Below are 5,462 nucleotides of genomic sequence, written 5' to 3'. Positions count from 1 at the left end.
TTTTTACTGATTTCCTTAATGTCTAACGTTACCAAATAATTGAGATAATTAGAGCTTGAAGAATATGGTTTGGCCTGTTTTGGGGGTTTTTTGCGCATAAAACTATCAGGTACCATAACAGTTCCTGGAATGCCTGAAAAGCGATTTATTTGTCCCAAATGTAAGAATTATGGTTTTCTATTTTACCATTTTCACTGATGCATTCTCCTCTGTTGGCATTGGTTTATAAATTATTAAGGTTCCAAATCTGGTGAAATGGTGCACGTCTACAGTTTAAGGTAACCTGCAGCTTATGCAGAGATGAAGTATGTGATGCTTTTTGACAGTATTTGTGATTTCACAACAGCATTAAACTATTATTTTTTAAATTGAGTAAATTCAGATTGTAATGCAAGCACTGTAAAAGTGATTTTATTTTATTTTTTACTCGAACTCAACTGCTTTATCACTGCATCAAAGATGGACCAGACCTTCTCAATGCGAAGACGTGAAATTTTGGATGCAGATGGAGCAGTGGCCAGCTCTTTTTACAGAGAGACAAGTAAGTACTTATTCATACCCTTTTCCACCATGAGAAACCACATTCTGTTTAGGTCTGGCTTTAGAATTGGCCTATTGGCCTGACCATGCATTGAAAGATATTTTTTATAAAGATCAGAAAAATCTAAAATAATTGTTCATTGAAAGATTTCCACACTGTCCCATGCCTTTTTTTTTTTTTTTTTTTTTTGTGTTGTAGGTGTTTGCAGAGTTTAACAGGATAGTCCCCACAGATCTGCAGACTGCAGAGTAACTTTTATGGTGCTGTGGATCGCTACACACCACGCTTTGTCACAATCTTCAAGTCTTCAAGAAGCATTGGAGAGAAATTAGATGAGCTTATGCAGCAAATTAATACAGGGGTGAGTTTACTGTATGTTTCGGTTTACTGTGAGTTCACCCAAAAGTTAAAATTATCCCATGATTTACTCACCCTCAAGTAATCCTAGGTGTATATAACATTCTTCTTTCAGACGAATACAATCAGAGTTATATTAGAAAATGTCCTGTCTCATCCAAGCTTTATAATGGCAGTGAATGGCCGTATATTTTTTAAGTCCATCAAAATGCATCCATCCATGATAAAAGTGCATCTATCCATCATTAAAATATACAGCCATTCACTATAAATCATTTTTAAATTATACAATTTTAATTTATAATTGATAAATCATGCCTTTTCACTTTTCTCTGTTGTAATATTTGTATTGTTTGGTTTCATTCAGGTATGTGATGTTGATGAAGCCTGGGCACAACTATCTGTTGGGGTGCTGACTGTCATTGATGAAGAACAACTTCCCTCTCTAAATAAACTCTACCTTTGCCCAGTGTCTACTGCCATCATTGTTGAGAGAGGTATTGTAATGGATAATCTGCAGAACCTGCCTCAGGCAATTTGCATCTATTTTGGTCTGTCTTATGCTTTAAATTTGGATTACCCAAAAGACATGAAAAATACTTTTAACTTCATTCAGAAATTGATGCTTGCTTTGAGACAGAACAAACTCTCACCAAAACTGCAATCTCTGAACAATCTCCTGTTGAGTAATCAAATGTGCAAGATTGATGATGTTTGGCATTAGATTACATTTGTTTATGACAGTGGAATTAGATTAGTTGATAGAAAAATAAAAGGGAAACTAAGCCACTTGTTTAAAATTGTCAGCCCATTCGTTCATGAGCAAGTTAAAGGGTTAGTTCACCCAAAAATGAAAATTCTGTCAGTAATTACTCACCTTCATGTCGTTCAAAACCCGTAAGACCTTCGTTCATCTTAAAAACACAAATAAAGATATTTTTGATGAAATCTGAGAGCTTTCTACCCCCCAATGACCGCAACGTCATTGCAGCTTTCAAGGCCCAGAAAAAAACATCGTTACAATAGTCCATGTGAAGTATACAGTACTTCAACCTTAATATTATGAAGCGACGAGAATACTTTTTGTGCGCAAAAAACCCCCCAAATAACAACATTATTCAACAATCTCTTCTCTTCCACGTCATTCTCCTACGCTGTTGACGTAGTGTAGTGACGTAGGCTTATTATTGGCCAGCATCACACATGACCAGCGTCAACCAATAATAAGCCTCAATCTGACGTAGAACCCAGAAGCACTGGGCGTTTACACTACGTTAACAGCGTAGGAGAATGGCGTGGAAGAGAAGAGATTGTTGAATAATGTCGTTATTTGGGGTTTTTTTTGCGGCCAAAAAATATTCTTGTTGCTTCATAACATTAAGGTTGAAGTACTGTAGTCACATGGACTATTTTAACTACGTCTTTACTACCTTTCTGGGCCTTGGAAGTTGCAATGACATTGCAGTCTATGGAGGGACAGAAACCTCTCAGATTTCATCAAAAATATCTTCATTTGTGTTCCTAAGATGAACGAAAGTCTTACGGGGTTGGAACAACATGAGGGTGAGTAATTACTGACAGAATTAAACATTTTGGGTGAACTAACCCTTTAAGAATCTGTCAGCGTATTCATTTCTAATGTACATGTGTGTCAGAGACATTGCTTTTTCATCGTTTAGGCTTAAACGATGAAATACTATTCCATCGTTAATGAATGTAGCCACTTTTTTTGCACTTCTATATACCAAGTTTGGTATCCGAAGTGTTATTGATTAAAGTGAGTCATTGTTATGTATTGAATTGTTAAAGCTGTTTGTTGAGAATCTGTTAGAGTCAGGGTATGGTCTCTAATATATTTATTTTTATTCAGATTTTATATACATTTACTAATACGTTATTAAAATCAAAGGTTGTATTTGTTAACATTAGTTAATGCACTGTAAACTAACATGAACAATGAATAGCTGTATTTTTATTAACTAACATTAACAAAGATTAATAAATACTGTAACGAATGTATTTATCATGGTTAGTTCATGTTAGTTAATACACTACCTAATGTTAACTAATAAACCTTATTATAAAGTGTTAATGTTTTTTGTTTTTTTTCCCCCCAAAAATTAAAAAACCTAAAGTGACTATTTGCATAAATTGTATACCCCAATGCAAACTTGTGTGGACCACCCCTGTGTCAGTTGTTTAGAAAACAAATACAATAAATTTACCTTTGAACTGTATCATTGCCTTAAATTTATTTGTCCAGTTGTAAATGTTATCTTTGTAAAATTGTGAAAGTATTCTCAATGATATATAATAGATGATTGATAGCACTTAAGTTATTGGAGTAAAGCTTACTTGCTATTTTAAGTGCAATCGGTTTGCATGGTTTTAACAAGTAAACTGGATTGCTTTTGAAGTAAAGTAAACTCAGTAATTCCAAGTTGTATGCAGAAAACATTAGAGTTAACACAACTAGCATAAATGAGTACATAAAGTAAATGATGAAGTATACTATACAAATTAATTTTAAGTTACTGGAACTCTCTTGTAAGTGTACACTACTAGACATGCACTTGTTAGTACTACATACTATTCCTATTTCACGTTACTTAGTTTTTTAAGTGCAATCGGTTTGCATGCTTTTTTTGAGTAAGCTGAACTAATTGGATTTTACAGTGAAATAGTACATTTTAAAAGTAGCTACATTGATTGCTAGAGGCTTTTTGTTTTGTTTTGTTTTGTTTTTTTGGGTGGGGGGGACGGGGGGTTGCTAGGGTAGTCTGAAAAGTTGCTAAATCTAGAAACATAATTGCTCAGTTGGAATTCCTGGAACGAGGAACTCTTCTGAGGAAAGCAGAGAGGAGGAAGTGGGGAGAAAGAGAGGAGAAGTGCTTAATGGCACTTCTGAACTGTGTTAAAATAGATTTTATTTTCTGATTTTATTCGATATTCAGACAAATCAAGAAACAAAGCATTGATCGATTGTCTTTGAAACAATAGAAAAATGAAATGTGTGTACATGTAGCCTCTGCAAGTGTGCTGAATATTATCAGAATATTCATACATTTATGCTGTCTGCATCAACTCTTTCCCCGCCATTTTTGATCATATTCACAGATCTTTCATGAACCACAGAATATTTTCTTGTATAAAATCTGTAAATGTGAATATATCACTCAATATTTATATATAAAAAGAACAGAGCTCTGTTTAAAAAATTGTTTACAAAATTATTTTAGACATTTAGAACAAAAGCTGAGAAAATTGCGAAGACTTCATCCGGATCAGATTCAAAACAGGAATTATCAAAGTCCGAGTCCATCAACACCCCAAAGCATGTGCAGTCACGTACCTCTTCACGGGTGTTGGTATTTTTCTCGGTAGCGTTTGGTAGTTTAGATTTATATGCGGTTGAATGTTTGGCTGATCATGATAGCTTACTTGTGTGTAAACAACTTGTATCCTCTCTTTCTGGTAGTTAAGGTAGTTAAATAATATTAACTAATTAACCTTATTGTAAAGTGTTTCCAATTATTTATTAGAATTTGGTGCTGGGGCTGCAATAACTAATAGATAAAATCGATTATTATCGATAATGAAAGTCATTGACAACCTTTACGTGAAGTGGATCTCATGCTGCAGAAACACAGGGTTTGTGATGTGAATATATTAGTGGAACAACATAATTGTTAGATTAAAATACCTCAGTGCATCAGTCTATTTCATAATGATTATAAACCCATCACCAGGAAACCATCATCACCTGATCTCATTTCACTTTAGCTTTCTTTGCTGCTGCAAATGTGTTTGACAAACACACACTGTCACAGCGGCCAAAAAAGACAAATGAAATGAAACACATTAGAGTTAAAGGGGTGGTTCGGGATTTTTGACATCGGACCTAATTTTTAAGTCAGCCTGGTTGTTATTCATCAGTGGAGAAATTTTTTTTAAAAAATTATCCAGTCCTTATATTTGGATAGTTAGCCGATGCTAGGCTAGCGCGAGTCAATGGTATATGTTAGCCAGCCATTAAAAACTGTTTTACCCACTCCACAGTGCACCAAACGCAAATCAATTATAACACTAGACTATCGATGTATATGTCCGTTGAGAGAATAATGTTAGAAATCAAACTTACCTTTCATCTCAATGATCCCAAAGGAACTAGTTTCTCAGCAGCTGCGGAATTTTACTTTGCTCCGGTTAGTAATGCGGCAAAAAGTAAACACAGAACAGAAGCGCACTGTAATCAGTGTACCAGCGGCAGGTAAATACACTTACGTCATGTGTACACTTACAATACGGTACGTCATGTGTGTACCGGCTCACTCGGTTGCCTAGGTAATCAATATCACTCCGCTGCTGCTGTAGACAAGGCTTATGATTACAGGGAACAAATTATAACTAATGCAATGTGATGAAAGGTAAGTTTGATTTCTAACATTATTCTCTCAACGGACATATACATCGATAGTCTAGTGTTATAATTGATTTGCGTTTGGTGCACTGTGGACAGGGCTGGACTGGTAATCTGGCATACCGGGCAAATGCCCGGTGGGCC

The 5,462-nt window shown here is 35.1% G+C and overlaps 1 long non-coding RNA gene across 1 annotated transcript; it reads left to right on the top strand.

The window, feature by feature from the left end:
* The first annotated feature begins 287 nt into the window (after positions 1-287).
* LOC309503144 lies at positions 288-2,062 on the top strand. The gene is made up of 3 exons (XR_014207516.1): positions 288-541; positions 740-902; positions 1,266-2,062. It is a non-coding gene; the product is annotated as an uncharacterized lncRNA (long non-coding RNA).
* The last annotated feature ends 3,400 nt before the right edge of the window (positions 2,063-5,462 follow it).

The sequence above is a fragment of the Leuciscus leuciscus genome (genome assembly GCF_965113295.1).
Source record: "Leuciscus leuciscus genome assembly, chromosome: 1".
Lineage (NCBI taxonomy): Eukaryota > Metazoa > Chordata > Actinopteri > Cypriniformes > Leuciscidae > Leuciscus > Leuciscus leuciscus.
Note: the sequence above shows the minus strand (reverse complement) of the source record. Positions and strands in the feature narration are given on the sequence as shown.